General features: G+C 45.8%; 1 protein-coding gene across 2 annotated transcripts in view; it reads right to left on the reverse strand.

Annotated features, from left to right (window-relative positions):
* The window catches only part of LOC147727487 (alcohol dehydrogenase 1-like), a 241,734-nt gene that overhangs the window by 158,569 nt on the left and 65,847 nt on the right, over nt 1-17,318 (reverse strand). The window contains exons 3-4 of one of the 2 annotated variants that reach the window (XM_086961560.1): nt 4,598-4,662; nt 338-373 (exon numbers count right to left, since the gene is read on the reverse strand). The exons of the other annotated variant lie outside the window; for it this stretch is intronic. The gene's annotated coding sequence lies outside the window, so the exon portion shown is untranslated. The remainder of the gene's footprint in view (nt 1-337; nt 374-4,597; nt 4,663-17,318) is intronic. 2 annotated transcript variants of the gene reach the window in all.

A 17,318-nucleotide genomic window follows, 5' to 3' on the forward strand; every position in this document is an offset into this window, starting at 1 on the left:
TTTGTTAATAGAATGCATTTGGAGATATAAAGCGTCCCCACGGTCCATTATATAATGCAGATCATTAGAGTTCCAAGTAGTTACTGGCTTGCATAAATTGTGCAAGACAGCAAAAGCACTATTTGGTAAGCATTGCTTACCTTGTGATTTGCTATTAAATTTGCTATTCCCTTGATGGTAACTTGCTTTCAAGCATCTCTGCATCTTATAAGTTATACTGAAATGTTGTTATCAACAAATGTAAATTAAGAAGGTTTGTGAACTAACAAATATTGTTGGGGACTGTAAGGTATGAAGTTTTAACACATTTTAAACTAAGCGGCAAAGTAGTATTTACCTTAACTTCTGTTTATTTTGTTGTTGTTTTAATAATCTGAAAGGAGAAAAAAAACATAATGGTTAGAATATATTTTTTCGAATTTTAACCATAAAGGCCACATTAGCATGTAAATAGTCTTTTAAAGACCTGTTAAGAGCTCTAGTGCTGCTGTGAGTGTATGCGCCACGGCTGGCACACAGGCAGGGTGAGATGATAGAGGGAGAGAGAGGGAGTGGGAGGAAAAGGGGGACAGAGAGAGAGTGAGTGAGTGCGTGAAAAGTTAATACTGAGAGACATAAAATAATGTGTGTGTGTGTTATCTTGTAACTTGGACTGGTTAATGTGTTGCATTGAATCTGAGAATGAATGCGGTGTGCGTGTAATATTGAAAGTGTACCCAGTTAGTGTGCAAGTAATGTACAAAGACAGAAAGGGAGTGAAGGGGAGGGAAATGCCGATGGAGTAAAAGGGAGGGAGAGTGAGGGAGATGGAGAGTGAGGGAGAGGGAGGGAAAGTGAGGGAAAGGAAGGAAAATGGAGTGAGAGGAAGGGAAAGGGAGTGAGAGGGAGAGTGATAGGAAGGGAGACGGGGATGAAGGGAGGGAGAGAGAGGGGGAGGGAGACAGAGGGATTAACAAAGTTAGAGTGAGAAAGAGGAAGGCAAGAGAGAGGGAGGGGGAGCTAGAGAGGGAGAGAGACGGTGAGTGTGGGTGAGGGGTTGAGGGTGAGTGAGGGTGAAATGTTGAGGGTGTGAGTGTGAGGGTGAGGTGTTGAGTGTTAGTGAGGTGAGGTGTTGAGGGTGAGGGTGAGGGAGGGGGAGGTGTTGAGGGTGAGTGAGGGTGAGTGGTATTGAGGGTAAGTGAGGGTGAGGGTGAGGGTGAGTGAGGGTGACGGTTTGAGGGTGAGTGATGGTGAGGGTGAGTGAGGATGATGTGTTGAGGGTGAGTGAGCATGAGGGTGAGTGAGCCTGAGGTTGAGTGAGGGTGAGTGTGAGTGAGGGTGAGGGTTTGAGGGTGAGTGAAGGTAGGTTAGGCTTAGAGATTGAGGGTGAGTGAGGGTGAGAAGTTGAGGGTGAGTAAGGATGAGGGTGAGTGTGGGTGAGTGAGAATGAGGTGTTGAAGGTGAGTGAGGTGTTGAGGGTGAGTGAGGGTGAGGCTGAGGCTGAGGTGTTGAAGTGTGGAGTGAGAGTGAGGGTGAGTGAGGAGTTGAGGGAGAAGTGTTGAGGGTGTGTGTGTGAGGTGTTGAGGGCTAGTGAGGGTGGGGGAAGTGTTGAGGATGAGTGAGGGTGAGTGAAATTGAGGGTGAGTGAAATTGAGGGTGAGTGAGGTGTTGAGGGTGAGTGAGAGTGAGGTGTTGAGTGAGAGGTTGAATGAGTGTGAGTGAGGGTGAGGGGTTGAGTGAGGGTGACTGAGGATGACTGAGGGTGAGTGAGGGTAAGTGAGGGTGAGTGAGGATGAGCGTGAGGGTGGGTGAGGGTGAGTAAGGGTGAGTGAGGCTGAGGGTGAGGGAGGGTGAGGGAGGGCGTGATGTTGAGGGTGAGTGAGGGTGAGGTGTTGAGGGTGAGTGAAGGTGAGTGAGAATGAGGGTGAGTGCGGGTGAAGGGGAGGCGTTGAGGGTGAGTGAGGGTGAGGAAGGGAGAGGCGTTGAGGGTGAGTGAGAGTGAGGGTGAGCTGTTAAGGGTGACAGAGGGTGATGCGTTGAGGGTAAGTGAGGGTGAGGGTGAGATGGTGAGTGTGAGTGAGGGTGAGGGTGAGTGAGGGTGAGGCATTGCGGGTAAGTGAGGGTGAGTGTGTGTGAGGCTTCCAAAAATAACGCCCCCCTTAAAGTAGTGTCGTTATTTGTATTAGGAAAATAGTTGAAAATTGCTGAGGATGTGGGACTTGAATGTGTCTGTGGGTAGTTTTAAAAGCTGGAATTGTTGTTGGGGATGGAGAGGGAGTGAGTGTGTGCGTGAAGAGTTAATAGTGCGAGACGTACCGAAAAATGTGTGTGTGTGTCATCGTGTAACTTAGATTACTTACTATATCGCATTGAATATGAAAATGAATGCGGTGTGCGTGTAATATTGAAAGTGTACCCAGTTAGTGTGCAAGTAATGTATAAAGATAGAGAGGGAGTAAAGGGGAGACAAATGGAGAGTTATGTACAAAGACAGAGAGGAAGGGAAAGTTAGGGAAAGGAAGGGAAATGGAGGGAGAGGAAGAGAAAGGGAGTGAGATGCAGGGTGATGGGGAGTGAGACGGAGAGGGAGGGAGAGAGGAGGAAGAAGAGAGGGGGAGTGAGACAGAGGGAGGAACACAGTTAGAGTGAGACAGAGGAAGACAGGAGAGAGGGAGGGGGAGCTATAGAGAGGGAGAGAGAGCTATAGAGATGTAGGGAGACCGCGAGAGAAAGAGAGCGAGAAAATTATGTGTATGCCGGGAGGGCTCAGTGCACGAAGCCTTCGGCTGCAGGGTCCTGTGATTAACCTCATGGTCCATTTTATGTTGTTGCTGTCGCCCCGACCCTTAACCAAGTTTTTTTTTGTGTAGCCAGCTAATCCTGGCTAATGTGTTATTGGATGTGTGCTTGTGAAAATGTAATACTAGTAATTGTACGAGCGGCTGTTTTCGTGTGTCAGCTTGTAACTTGGATTACTAACTGTGCAAGTAAAGCTGCGAATGAATGCATTCTGCGTAAATGTTGTAAAGTGTTGCCTGTTTACGTGCAAATTAATGTGCAATTAGAAGTTCTGACTGCAAGTTTGGTGCTGTAGTGGCGAACTGCTATGATGTTACATTGCGTAGGAGTTGCACGTGTTGTATAAGGGTGGCAGTCAGTGTTTTGCCTAATGTGACAGGCTGTGTGTTATTAGTGTAAGATGCAGTGTTTTGCCTAATGTGACAGGGTGTGTGTGATTAGTGTGCTATAGAGAGGGAGGGAGACCAAGAGAGAAAGAGAGCGAGAAAATTATGTGTATGCCGGGAGGGCTCAGTGGACGAAGCCTTCGGCTGCAGGGTCCTGTGATTAACCTCATGGCCAGTTTTATGTTGTTGCTGTAGCCCCGACCCTTAACCAGTGACCCTGCCCCCACCGATGCGGTCCTTGGACACAAAGTAAACAGTAAATTTGGCCCCTGAGAGAAAGATTGTGAGTAGCCATGTAATAGAGGGTGTGTGTGAAAGTGCCCTTGTTCGTGGAATGTGTGTATGAAAATTTTGTTGTGGTGTGGCGTAGTGTTGCGAACGGTTTATGGCTGTACTATTCTCCCTAATGTTACAATGTGCCTGGGAATAGTGTAGTAAGTGTAAAGTGAAGTGTTTATTTTTGTAGGCCGCAAATCCTGGCTAATGTGTTATTGGATGTGTGTTTGTGGAAAGGTAATACTAGTAGTTGTACGAGCGGCTGTTTTCGTGTGTCATCTAGTAACTTGGATTACTTACTGTGTGCCAGTAAAGCTGCGGGTGAATGTTTTGAAGTGTAGCCTGTTTGCGTGCAAATAAATGTGCAATTTGAAGTTGTGCCTGAAAGTTTGGTGCTGTAGTGGCGAACTGCTATGATCTTAGATTGCGTTGGAGTCGCACGTGCTGTATAAGGGTGGCAGTCAGTGTTTTGCCTAATGTGACAGGCTGTGTGTGATTAGTGTAAGATGCAGCTCTGTTCACTCTTGAGTCCGATCATCCAGTTTACTGTCTTGCTATGAATCTGTCAATGAAAGCGTAATGAGTGTTCTAATGTGGTCGCACTCAATTCGGCGTGCGTGTGATATAGTATGTGTTCCTAACAGTGTGTGCGTGAAAAGTTAATACTAATAGATGTAAAAAAAAAGGTGCGTATGTGTCATCTTGTAACTTGCACTGGTTACTGTGTTACATGTAATCTGAGTATGCGTGTAATATTGAAAGATAATCTGAGAAGGTGTGTGTGAGTAGTGTAAGCTGCCGCTCTATTCACTGTTCAGTCCGATCATCCTGTTTACTGTATTGCTGTGAAGCTGTGACAAAAATCGTAAGGAGTGTTCTGTTGTGGTTGCACTCAATTCGCCGTGCATGTTATATAGTATGTGTTCTTAACCGTGTGTGCGTGAAAAGGTAATAGTAACAGACGTAAAAAGAAGGTGTGTGTGTCATGTTGTAATTAGGAGTAGTTACTGTGTTGCATTAAATATAAGAATGAATGGGTGTGTGTCAAACTTATGTTGTGCCTTGAATTATTGGAAGCAATGTTCTGTGTGGCGAGTCGGAGTGTTAGGAAGGGAAGTAAAAATTGTGTAGAAGAGTGAACAGTTGGCTGTACTTACATGATATATGTTGGTGCGCAGTTTCTTTCCCCCTATCAAGCAAATGTTGAAAGCGTACCAATAACCTACAAGAGATAACGATAAAAAAAAACAATATGTATCGGTTGGTTTAAACAAAGGTATGACCTGTTTGAGAAATTACGTAGTCCTTTGCTAAGTATTACCATAGAAAATGTAGATTTGCAAACAAACATGTCGCAGAATAATTTAACACAAGTGCAATGTTGATATAGTAACCGTTCTAATGAACGCAAGTAAATGTATCAATACTGTCCCTTAGATGCATAGAAATAAAACTTGCATGCACTTACGTTCTAAGATTGAATGCCGTAATTTTTCAGTGGCTGTTGGTCGATAGCAGCAAGTACAGCGCCGTTCTGTAAGTCGAAGTTCTGTCCTCGCAGGTAAAAAGAGAGTATGACTTAAAGTGACCCGTCCCTCTGCTTAAATAGGGGGTAACGATGCAAGAATCTTTTTTTTTTTTTGGGTTTAAGAAAGGATCAAAGCTTTTAGTCCTTCCCTTGCCCCAAGGAAAAGTCACACTAGCTGATGTGCGCGACTTGGAAGTGTGAATGTTTGAATGTGTATGCAGATGGAGTTTCGACATTGGCGCGCCAGTAGACTTCCCTGGGCAACTCCCTTAAGCCCACATAAGATTTTGCTCGGAACTGACAAAGCAAAGGGCCTTTTTTTTTACGTTAGTGTAATTGGACTTCAACTGTCTGCTCGAAGTTACACTTAAAAATGGCATATCTAAAGCATCCAAAGTATACAAAGTTTCACTTTTCAACATACAACTCTTATAATATACTGTCTCAAAGTTGTGGCGTTTATGTTTAGTATGAAAATACTGAAAATTGCTGCGGATGCGACGATTAATGTTGGTGTGGCAACGTGAAAATACAGTGGGTGAATGAGAAAGATGGTGGATGATTTTGTTTGGCAAAAAAGAAATGTAAAGACAGGTGTGGTGCTGAACGGGTCAGAGGCCGGATGCAATATTTGCCATAAAAGTTGTGTTCTTCGTTTTATTATGAAAATCGTGAACATTGATGCGTAAGTGGCCCTTAAATGTGTCTGTGGGTAGTTTTAAATGCTAGGATAATTTTGGCTGTGTGTGTACGTGTTGTAAATACAGAATTTCGCTGCAGGTGCGTACCTTAATGTAAGTCTTGTAATATAGAGGCTCAAAGTTGTGGCGTTTATGTTTAGTATGAAAATACAGAACATTGCTGCAGATGCCTCCATTAATGTGTGAGTGTCACCGTAGAAATACAGTGGGAGAATGAGAAAGATGGTCGATGATTTTGTTTGCCAATACATAAATGTAGACACAGGTGTGGCGAAATGTTATGAGCTGATGTATGATGCTGAATGGGTCAGAGGCTGGATACAATATTTGCCATCAAAGTTGTGTTGTTAATTTTAATATGAAATTCGTGAGCATTGCTGAGGATGCGGCCCTTGAATGTGTCTGTGGGTAATTTTAAATGCTAGGAATGATGTTGGTGTGTGTGTACGGCATGGTATGTAGACTATAGGAGTTTTGGTTATAAAACATAACGTTTACAGACGCCATTTTCGACCTTACTGTAATTTGACTGTAACTGTCTGATCCAAGTTACGCATAAAAATGGCATGAGGAGTTGAGGGTGAGGGTGAGTGAGGGTGAGGTTGAAGTGTTGAGTGTGAGTGAGGGTAAGAGTGAGGGTGAGTGAGGTGTTCAGTGTTAGTGTGGGTGAGATATTGAGTGTGAGTGAGGGTAAGGGTGATTGAGGGATTGAGAGTTAGTGAAGGTGAGGGGTTGAGGGTTAGTGATGGTGAGGTGTTGAGGGTGAGTGAGGGTGAGGGTGAGTGAGTGTGAGGGGGAGGGGTTGAGGGTGAGTGAGGTGTTTAGGGTGAAGTGTTGAGGATGTAGGTGAGGGGTTAAGGGTGAGAGAGGGTGAGTGAGGGTGAGGGGTTGAAGGTGAGGGGTTGGGGGTGAGGGGTTGAGGGTGAGGTGTTGAGGGTGAGTGAGGGTGAGATGTTGATGGTGAGTGAAGGTGAGGTGTTGTGTGAGGCGTTGAGGGTGAGTGACTATAGGAGTTTTGTTCAAAAAAATCACGTGCCCAGACGCCATTTTCTCCCTTACTGTAATTCGACTTGCACTGTCAGCTCCAAGTTACCCTTAAAAATGGCATGAGGGATTGAAGGTGAGTGAGGGTAAGGGTGAGGCTGAGGTGTTGAGTGTGAGTGAGGGTGAGAGTGAGGGTGAGTGACAGGTGTGGCAAAATGTTATGAGCTGATGTATTTGACATCAAAATTGTATTATTTTTACTATAAAAATAATGAGCATTGCTCAGGATGCGGCCCTTGAATGTGGCTGTGGGAAATTTTAAATGGTGGAATTGTTGTCGGCGTCTGTGTACGGCATGGTATGTAGACTATAGGTTTTTTTTTAAAAAAACATAAAGTTTACAGACGCCATTTTCGACCTTACTGTAATTCAAATAGAACTGTCTGCTCCAAGATACCCTTTAAAATGGCATGAGGCGTTGAGGGTGAGGGTGAGTGAAGGTGAGGCTGAGGTGTTGAGTGTGAGTGAGGGTAAGAGTGAGGGTGAGTGAGGTGTTCAGTGTTAGTGAGGGTGAGATATTGAGGGTGAGTGAGGGTAAGGGTGATTGAGGGATTGAGAGTTAGTGAGAGTGAGGTGTTGAGGGTTAGTGATGGTGGGGTGTTGAGGGTGGGTGAGGGGGAGTGAGGGGGAGGGGGAGGGGTTGAGGGTGAGTGAAGTGTTTAGGGTGAAGTGTTGAGGGTGTGGGTGAGGAGTTGAGGGTGAGGGAGGGTGAGTGAGGATGAGTAGTTGAGGGTGAATGGTTGAGGGTGAGTGGTTGAGGGTGAGTGGTTGAGGGTGAGGTGTTGAGGGTGAGGGATGGTGAGATGTTGATGTTGAGTGAAGGTGAGGTGTTGGTTGAGGCGTTGAGGGTGAGTGACTATAGGACTTTTGTTAAAAAACCATCACGTTTCCAGACGCCATTTTCTCCATTACTGTAATTGGACTTGAACTGTCAGCTCCAAGTTACCCTTAAAAATGGCATGAGGGATTGAAGGTGAGTGAGGGTGAGGGTGAGGCTGATGTGTTGAGTGTGAGGGTGAGAGTGAGGGTGAGTGAGGGGTTGAGTGTTAGTGAAGGTGAAGTATTGAAGGTGAGTGAGGGTAAGGGTGATTGAGGGTTTGAGAGTTAGTGAGGGTGAGGGGTTGAGGGTGAGTGAGGTAGGTGTTGAGGGTGAGTAAGGGTGAGGGGGAGTGAGGGGGAGGGGTTGAGGGTGAGTGAGGTGTTTAGGGTGAAGTGTTGAGGGTGTGGGTGAGGGGTTGAGGGTGAGGGAGGGTGAGTGAGGATGAGTAGTTGAGGGTGAGTGGTTGAGGGTGAGTGGTTGAGGGTGAGTGGTTGAGGGTGAGGGGTTGAGGGTGAGGTGTTGAGGGTGAGGGATGGTGAGATGTTGATGTTGAGTGAAGGTGAGGTGTTGGGTGAGGCGTTGAGGGTGAGTGACTCTAGGACTTTTGTTAAAAAACCATCACTTTTCCAGACGCCATTTTCTCCATTACTGTAATTGGACTTGAACTGTCAGCTCAAAGTTAACCTTTAAAATGGCATGAGGGATTGAAGGTGAGTGAGGGTGAGGGTGAGGCTGATGTGTTGAGTGTGAGTGAGGGTGAGAGTGAGGGTGAGTGAGGGGTTGAGTGTTAGTGAAGGTGAAGTATTGAGGGTGAGTGAGGGTAAGGGTGATTGAGGGTTTGAGAGTTAGTGAGGGTGAGGGGTTGAGGGTGAGTGAGGGTGAGAGTAGGTGAGAGGTTGAAGGTGAGGGTGATTGAGGGTGAGCATGCCTCCATTAATGTGTGTGTGGCAACGTTAAAATACATTGGGCGAATTAGAAAGATGGTAGATAATTTTGTTTGCCAAAACATAAATGTAGCGATAGGTGTGGCGAAATGTTCTGAGCTGATTTATTTGCCATCAAAGTTGTGTTGTTATTTTTACTATAAAAATCGTGAGCATTGCTGAGGATGAGGACCTTGAATGTGTCTGTGGGTAATTTTAAATGCTGGGATTGTTGTCGTTGTGTGTACGGCATGGTATGTAAAGTATAGGAGTTTTGTTCTAAAAACATAACGTTTCCAGACGAGATTTTCTCCCTTACTGTCATTCGCCTTGAACAGTCTGCACCAAATTACCCTTAAATATAGCATGAGGGGTTGAGGGTGAGTGAGGGTGAGGGTGAGTGAAGGTGAGGCTGCTGCGGATGCGTCCCTTAATGTGTGTGTATAAGAAATATGGTGGTTATCCAAAAGAAGGCAACATCGGAAATTTTTCACTGAAGGCAACATCGAAAATCTTTAGTCTGTACAAGCGTCGAAGTAGAATTGTCCGATGTTACATACTACGCTGTCCCGCAAAATTGTGAAATACTAGGCCTCGTTATGTAAAGTAAATAAGTTTTGTTAAAAAAAAATCACGTTTCTAATGTTCGTATTTACATTCAGTGGGATTGTTTAAGTTTAGCCCAAAAACATCACGTTTCTACTGTTAGTCTTTTTTTTTGGGGGGGGGGGGGGGTTTGTTGTTGTTCTCGAGCTAACACCCGGCTCGCAGTCCTTCCCTTGCCCCAAGGAAAAGTCACACTAGCTGATGTGCGCGAATTGGAAGTGTGAATGTTTGAATGTGTATGCAAATGGAGTTTCGACATTGGCGCGCCAGTAGACTTCCCTGGCCAACTCCCTTAAGCGCACATAAGAGTTAGCTCGGAACTGACAAAGCAAATTTTTTTTTTTTTTTCTGTTTTATTTAACGTTAGTGTAATTGAAGTTCAACTCTTTGCTCGAAGTTACCCTTAAAAATGGAATATATAAAGCTTGTAAAGTATACAAAGTTTCACTTTTAAACATAGAACTCTTGTAATATACAGGCTGAAAGTTGTGGCGTTTATGTTTAGTATGCAAATACTGAACATTGCTGTGGAGCCGTCCATGAATGGGTGTGTGGCAACGTTAAAATCCAGTGGCCTAATGAGAAAGATGGTCGATGATTTTGTTTGGCGATACATAAATGTAAATACAGGTGTGGGGAAATGTTATGAGCTGATGCATGGTGCTGAATGGGTCAGAGGCCGGATGCAATATTTGACATAAAAGTTGTGTTTTTGTTTTTATGATAAAAATCGTGAGCCTTGCTGCGTACATGCCCCAGTGGTAAAATGTGTCTGTGGGGAGTTTTAAATGCTAGGATAGTTTTTGCTGTGTGTGTACGTGTTGTAAATACAGAACTTATCTGCGGATGCGTTCCTTAATGTAAGTCTTGTAATATCCAGGCTCAAAGTTGTGGCGTTTATGTTTAGTATGAAAAGAATGAACATTGCTGCAGATGCCTACATTAATGTGTGTGTGGCAACGTTAAAATACAGTGGGCGAATGAGAAAGATGGTGTATGATTTTGTTTGCCAATACATAAATGTAGAAAAAGGTGTGGAGAAGTTTTATGAGCTGATGTATGTTGCTGAATGGGTCAGAGGCTGGATACAATATTTTCCATCTAAGTTGTGTTGTTATTTTTACTATGAAAACAGTGAGCATTGCTAAGGATGCGCCCCTTGAATGTGTCTGTGGGTAATTTTAAATGCTGGGATTCATGTTGGTGTGTATGTACGGGATGGTATGTAAACTAAAGGAGTTTTGTTTAAAAAAAAAAACATTTCCAGACGACATTTTCTCCCTTACTGTAATTCGACTTGAACTGTCTGCTCCAAGGTACCCTTAAAAATGGCATGAGGGGTTGAGGGTGAGGGTGAGTGAGGGTGAGGCTGAGGTGTTGAGTGTGAGTGAGGGTAAGAGTGAGGGTGAGTGAGGGGTTGAGTGTTAGTGAGGGTGAGGTATTGAGGGTGAGTGAGGGTAAGGGTGATTGAGGGGTTGAGAATTAGTGAGGGTGAGGGGTTGAGGATTAGTGAGAGTGAGGTATTGAGGGTGATTGAGGGTAAGGGGGATTGAGGAGTTGAGAATTAGTGAGGGTGAGGGGTTGAGGGTGAGGGAGGGGGAGTGAAGGTGAGGGTGAGGGGTTGAGGGTTAGTGATGGTGGGGTGTTGAGGGTAAGTGAGGGTGAGGGTGAGTGAGGGGGAGGTATTGAGTGAGTGAGGTGTTGAGGGTGAAAAGTTGAGGGGTTGGGTGAGGGGTTGGGGGTGAGGTGAGGGTGAGTGGTTGAGGGTGAGTGGTTGAGGGTGAGTGGTTGAGGGTGAGTGGTTGAGGGTGAGTGGTTGAGGGTGAGTGGTTGAGGGTGAGGTGTTGAGGGTGAGGTGTTGAGGGTGAGGTGTTGAGGGTGAGGTGTTGAGGGTGAGGTGTTGAGGGTGAGGTGTTGAGGGTGAGTGAGGGTGAGATGTTGATGGTGAGTGAAGGTGAGATGTTGAGTGAGGGTGAGGTGTTGACGGTGAATGAGGGTGAGGATGAGTGTGGGTGAGGGGGAGGGGTTGAGGGTTAGTGATGGTGGGGTGTTATGGGTAAGTGAGGGTGAGGGTGAGTGAGGGGGAGGTATTGAGTGAGTGAGGTGTTGAGGGTGAAGAGTTGTGGGGTTGGGTGAGGGGTTGAGGGTGAGGTGAGGGTGAGTGGTTGAGGGTGAGTGGTTGAGGGTGAGGTGTTGAGGGTGAGGTGTTGAGGGTGAGGTTTTTAGGGTGAGTGAGGGTGAGATGTTGATGGTGAGTGAAGGTGAGATGTTGAGTGAGGGTGAGGTGTTGACGGTGAATGAGGGTGAGGATGAGTGAGGGTGAGGGGCAGGGGTTGAGGGTTAGTGAGATTGAGGAGTTGAGGGTTACTGATGGTGAAGTGTTGATGGTGAATGAGGGTGAGTGTGGGTGAGGGGGAGGGGTTGAGGGTTAGTGATGGTGGGGTGTTATGGGTAAGTGAGGGTGAGGGTGAGTGAGGGGGAGGTATTGAGTGAGTGAGGTGTTGAGGGTGAAGAGTTGTGGGGTTGGGTGAGGGGTTGAGGGTGAGGTGAGGGTGAGGTGAGGGTGAGTGGTTGAGGGTGAGTGGTTGAGGGTGAGGTGTTGAGGGTGAGGTGTTGAGGGTGAGGTGTTGAGGGTGAGGTTTTTAGGGTGAGTGAGGGTGAGATGTTGATGGTGAGTGAAGGTGAGATGTTGAGTGAGGGTGAGGTGTTGACGGTGAATGAGGGTGAGGATGAGTGAGGGTGAGGGGCAGGGGTTGAGGGTTAGTGAGAGTGAGGAGTTGAGGGTTACTGATGTTGAAGTGTTGATGGTGAAGGAGGGTGAGGGTGAGTGAGGGGGAGGGGTTGAGGGTTAGTGAGAGTGAGGAGTTGAGGGTTAGTGATGGTGAGGTGTTGATGGGGAGTGAGGATGAGGGTGAGTGAGGGTGAGATGTTGATGGTGAGTGAGGGTGAGGTGTTGGGTGAGTGAGGGTAAGGGTAGGTGAGGTGTTGAAGGTGAGGGTCATTGAGGGTGAGCATGCCTCCCTTAATGTGTGTGTGACAAGGTTCAAATACAAATGTGTGTGTGACAACGTTCAAATACAGTGGGCGATTTCGAAAGGTGGTAGATAATTTTGTTTGGCAATCCAAAAATGTAGAGACAGGTGTGGCGAAATGTTATGAGCTGATGTATTTGCCACCATTTTTTTTTTTTTTAGTTGTACAATAAAAATCGTGATTATTGCTCAAGATGAGGGCCTTGAATGTGTCTGTAGGAGGGTGAGGGTGAGGCTGAGGTGTTGAGTGTGAGTGAGGGTGAGAGTGAGGGTGAGTGAGGGGTTGAGTGTTAGTGAGGGTGAGGTATGGAGGGTGAGTGAGGGTAAGGGTGATAGAGGTGTTGAGAGTTACTGAGGGTGAGGGGTTGAGGGTTAGTGATGGTGAGGTATTGAAGATGAGTGAGGGTGAGGATGAGTGAGGGTGAGGGGGAGGGGTTGAGGGTGAGTGGTTGAGGGTGAGTGGTTGAGGGTGAGTGGTTGAGGGTGAGTGGTTGAGGGTGAGTGGTTGAGGGTGAGTGGTTGAGGGTGAGAGAAGATGGTAGATAATTTTGTTTGGCAATCCAAAAATGTAGAGACAGGTGTGGCGAAATGTTATGAGCTGATGTATTTGCCACCATTTTTTTTTTTTTTAGTTGTACAATAAAAATCGTGATCATTGCTCAAGATGAGGGCCTTGAATGTGTCTGTAGGAGGGTGAGGGTGAGGCTGAGGTGTTGAGTGTGAGTGAGGGTGAGAGTGAGGGTGAGTGAGGGGTTGAGTGTTAGTGAGGGTGAGGTATGGAGGGTGAGTGAGGGTAAGGGTGATAGAGGTGTTGAGAGTTACTGAGGGTGAGGGGTTGAAGGTTAGTGATGGTGAGGTATTGAAGATGAGTGAGGGTGAGGATGAGTGAGGGTGAGGGGGAGGGGTTGAGGGTGAGTGGTTGAGGGTGAGTGGTGGAGGGTGAGTGGTTGAAGGTGAGTGGTTGAGGGTGAGTGGTTGAAGGTGAGTGGTTGAGGGTGAGTGGTTGAGGGTGAGTGGTTGAGGGTGAGTGGTTGAGGGTGAGAGAAGATGGTAGATAATTTTGTTTGGCAATCCAAAAATGTTATGAGCTGATGTATTTGCCACCATTTTTTTTTTTAGTTGTACAATAAAAATCGTGATCATTGCTCAAGATGAGGGCCTTGAATGTGTCTGTAGGAGGGTGAGGGTGAGGCTGAGGTGTTGAGTGTGAGTGAGGGTGAGAGTGAGGGTGAGTGAGGGGTTGAGTGTTAGTGAGGGTGAGGTATGGAGGGTGAGTGAGGGTAAGGGTGATAGAGGTGTTGAGAGTTACTGAGGGTGAGGGGTTGAGGGTTAGTGATGGTGAGGTATTGAAGATGAGTGAGGGTGAGGATGAGTGAGGGTGAGGGTGAGTGGTTGAGGGTGAGTGGTTGAGGGTGAGTGGTTGAGGGTGAGTGGAGGGTGAGGGGGAGGGGTTGAGGGTGAGTGGTTGAGGGTGAGTGGTTGAGGGTGAGTGGTTGAGGGTGAGTGGTTGAGGGTGAGTGGTTGAGGGTGAGTGGTTGAGGGTGAGAGAAGATGGTAGATAATTTTGTTTGTCAATAAATAAATCTAGAGACAGGTGTGGCGAAATGTTTTGAGCTGATGTATTTCCCATCAAAGTTGTGTTGTTTTTTTTATAGCATGCCTACATTAATGTGTGTGAGGGAACGTTAAAATACAGTGGTAGATGGTATGTAAAGTATAGGAGTTTTGATCTAAAAAAACATAACGTTTCCAGGCGCCATTTTCTGCCTTACTGTAATTCGTCTTGAAATGTGTGCTGCAAGTTACCATTAACAAAATAGCAAGAGAGGTTGGCTGCAAGTTACCCTTAACAAAATAGAAAGAGAGGTAGTTGAGGGTGAGTGAGGGTGAGGCTGCTGCGGAAGGTTCCCTTAATATGTGTGTTTATAAGAAATATGGTGGTTACCAAAAAGAAGGGAACATCGGAAATGTTTCACTGAGGCAACATAAAAAATATTTAGTCTGTAAAAGCGTAGACGTAGAATAAGACAATTTTACATACCACGCTGTAGAGGAAAGTTGTCAAATAATAAGCATGGTTATGTAAAGTAAATAAATAATGTTAAAAAAACTACACGTTTCTAGTGTTAATATTTGCGTACAGTGACATTGTTTACGTTTTGCGAGAAAGTATCACGTTTGTAGTGTAAGTTTGTTTTTTTTTTTGGGGGGGGGCGTTTGTTGTTGTTATCAAGCTAACACCCGGCTCGCATCCTGCTGTTCTAAATTAGCACATCTCCAAAGGAACTTCACAAGTGATTACAATCTTGACGACGGCGCTTAAAGTAGTCTAGCATCCTGTAGTTTTCTTGACGAAAGCCTTGGAGTCTGTGGCCTGACTTTGTGTTCATGTAAATGGTACTAAAGAATGGTCCCAGCAGGTCCGGCGTATTGTTGGGGGTTATGGCGGGTTGCGAGGACTGTTTAGTCACGTGGATGTGCTAGAGGCTCTGTGAGGTCACGCTGTGTCGGAGGAGGGAAATAGTAGGCCCGTTGAATTGAACTGACTCTGTGTGAATCAGTTCGTTTTTAAAGATGTCTAAATATCTCTTTTTTTTTTAGGTGCAATGCTAGAGATACAAGCGGTATTTTGGTTTTAGAGGGAAGGAATGGGAATAGTAGGCCTGCAGATTAGGGAATGTACAAGCCGATGTACCTTGTAATGCGTATGTCATTATTTCGTGGTGTAGACGATTTCAGTTTAAAGTCTTTTTGTATTCGGAGAGCCTGGATGGGTGCAGGGACAGAGAGGGGAGGTCCTGGCGTCTGGAGAGGGGGAGTTGAATTGCGAGCATGGCTGTGTACGGGAACAGAGGGGGGATGTTCTGGCGTTTGTGAGCTGTAATCTGAACTTTTTTAGGTGCAATGCTACGATGTAGCTTGTAATGCGTCTGTCATGATTTCTTTTTAGTCGACCATTTCAGTTTAAAGTCTTTTTGTGTTCGGAGACCCTGGATGGGTGCAGGAACACAGAGGGGAGGTCCTGTCGTCTGGAGAGGGGGAGTTCAATTGCGAGCATGGCTGTGTACGGGAACAGAGGGGGGAGGTTCGGCCGTTACTGGGTTGTGGAAGAGAAGTGGAAGGCTGTAGAAATGTTTGGTAACAAATAAGTATGTGGTCCTGGCGTCTGGAGAGGGGGAGTTGAATTGCGAGCCTGGCTGTGTACGGGAACAGAGGGGGGAGGTTCGGCCGTTACTGGGTTGTGGAAGAGAAGTGGAAGGCTGTAGAAATGTTTGGTAACAAATAAGTATGTGGTCCTGGCGTCTGGAGAGGGGGAGTTGAATTGCGAGCCTGGCTGTGTACGGGAACAGAGGGGGGAGGTTCAGGCGTTAGTGGGTTGTGGAAGAGATGTGGAAGCCTGTACAAATGTTTGGGAACAAATAAGTATGTTTCATTGTCCCGTAAAATAGATTTTGCGAAGTTAGAGTTGAAGACGAAAATCATTTCAGAAAGGAAATAGGTCGTGGTAATAGTAAGACTTTCGTGTGCCAAACAGTTTCACGGTGGTAGACAAAATGGGGAGGGGGCGGATCCGGAGGTGCGTCGTGAGGGGGAGTGGAGAAGGAGGGGGGAGTAGAGTAAAGGAGGCACGGCCTAACGGCCGTGCAATCAAAAAGTGAGGAGGCGGAGCTGGGGGAGGCTGTGAGAGAGAGAGCAGGCAATGCGGGCGGGTGGAGGCTTGTGCACGCGCTTTGAAGCTCATTGCGCATGCGCATTGAGCTTAAATGTCTCGTGCACTGCAAGGAATCGCCACGATTCCTTGCAAGTTGGATAAAGAGTGGATAAGCCCCCATAGTCTCGCAAGCTCGATGCGCATGCGCATCGACAGGCGAGACCTAAAAAGGTAGCAGGGATGACCTAGAAAATTACACGTTGATAGCCTTGATGGAGGTCGATGCTGACCTATAGTTCGGAAGCATTTCCGGATACATTTGGAGACTAGCTAAACAAAAGCCAATTAAGACTCTTTTGCCAACTTTTTAGACTGCCAAATGCTACAAGGGGGTCTCAGACAAGATTAGAATTTGGCCTCACAGAACAGATATTGCCACACAGTGCTCCATTATTTAAAATGTGGTTTAAATCAAGCAAGGCCGAAGTAGGGAGACTTAAATTCCACTTGGGCAAGAGCTGTTTAAAAAGCTTGCATCCATTTGGCAGGGGGTGGTTCGGAAGAACATTGAAGAGCTTGAACTGATCCTCCATCTGGATTCAAACTTATTGTCATTTATGGTGAGTGCCTTCACATGGCAACAGGGGTGACACCCCCCTAATAAATCCATTGGCTTGGTAGTTGAATGTGATCACCCTGAGCTGGGTCTATGTCCATGTCATTTGTTTTTGCAATCTTTATTTCACTATGAAGTTTTAACTTGTTCCTTTTTTGGATTAGGAACGTAAAAATATTTAGGCTGAGACATGCAAAGATTTTTACACCAGTGTTGGATCACTTTTTTAAAGCAGTCTTGAATAAAAATCCTTTTTGGTATTTACAAAGCCAGGCAAATGTCAATTTGCATGACTTTGCATTCCTGAGTATCTACCCACTGATTTTGAAGCAAACCAATAATTATGAAGAGTTGTAGACATGGGTTTGAACCAAAATGTTGTGTCTGTCAGAGGCTGGCATAACAAGTAGAAATATGTCTGTTTCTCTTGTTGTTTGCTCTCTGCAGTGTGCTGCATTCTGCAGCACTCAGACAGGTAAAAACCTCCAATGATTTTTTTTGTGCAGGAAGGTATCACTTCCTGCCCAAAAACGATCCTGACCATAACACAGACAACCTTGCATTATAGTGCAAGGGTGCCTGTTTGGCGCTAGACAGCCCAAAGTGAGTTTGCGCAGAACTGGGGCATACGGCTCACTTCTGCTCACTTCAGGTAACACATTGCAGTTCAACAACTTTGCTTGCTGCTCTGCCTTGGGCTACTTCTTTGTAAATATGCCCCTAAATGATCAGTTTACCTAAAATGTAGCATTTCTGAACCCATAGAAATACTCCTTGATTGGATGCAAATCTACTACTTTTTAGAATTCACAAACATTGGCAGTAGTAGGCATGGAAAGCTACAACAGTCTCAGGTTGCCAGACATACTACTGGCAATCAAACATCCTAAAGGTAATGGGACGAATGCTGGCAAATAGTCTAACCATTGGAAATAGCATTCCAAACCACTACTTTT

Source organism: Lissotriton vulgaris, chromosome 3_1 (genome assembly GCF_964263255.1).
Source record: "Lissotriton vulgaris chromosome 3_1, aLisVul1.2, whole genome shotgun sequence".
Taxonomy (NCBI): domain Eukaryota; kingdom Metazoa; phylum Chordata; class Amphibia; order Caudata; family Salamandridae; genus Lissotriton; species Lissotriton vulgaris.